We start from the raw sequence: 715 nt of genomic DNA, 5'->3' as shown, positions 1-715 counted from the left end.
GGTAATCTTTATATATTTTCACCATACAATTGCGCCTATGGACCTGAGATATTGTCAGGGGCTGGTTTACTGTGACACAAAGAAAACTGCAAAATGTTACTACAAGAAACCCAAAGAGGCCTGCATCCATGTAAGAATATTCCATGTTCATTAATGGGATGACTAACACCATGAAAATGCCAAGGCTACCTAGAACCATCTATAAATATAATGCACTACTGAGTCACAGCCCCGCACCTTTATTATGGTTTTGTCACCACTATTTAAAGAAATGGAAAACTAAGCATGGACTTCAAATGGAGAGGAAGAAGGCCCAGGATAAGCAAAGCAATAGTTAAGAAGAAGATCAAAGTAGGAGACCAATCACCTCCCAAGTTCAAAACCTATTGTTAGGTAGGCCAGCATAGGACTGGGGGATGTCCGTTAACGCCTGCCCAGAGGGCCAAGCTAGGGAAACAAAGGAGTGGCAGCACAGCACATGTTCAGGGTTCCTGCCAGTAGGTGAGGTGGGCATGAACTTGAACTGGCTCACCTAGCCAGGTAAATTCAATTCAGCCAATGGGGTCAATCAGGGGTCTTCCACCACCTCCCTGTGGAATCCTTGAAAAGGCAGAAGCCCCGAGTGGAAAGAAGGAGAGAACCTAGAAGGGAGGAGAGAGAACCTAGACGGGAGGAGAGAGAACCTAGACGGGAGGAGAGAGAACTTAGGTGCAGA

The sequence above is a fragment of the Echinops telfairi genome, unplaced genomic scaffold (assembly GCF_000313985.2).
Source record: "Echinops telfairi isolate 266 unplaced genomic scaffold, ASM31398v2 ScPeMD7_2;HRSCAF=8, whole genome shotgun sequence".
NCBI lineage: Eukaryota > Metazoa > Chordata > Mammalia > Afrosoricida > Tenrecidae > Echinops > Echinops telfairi.
Note: the sequence above shows the minus strand (reverse complement) of the source record.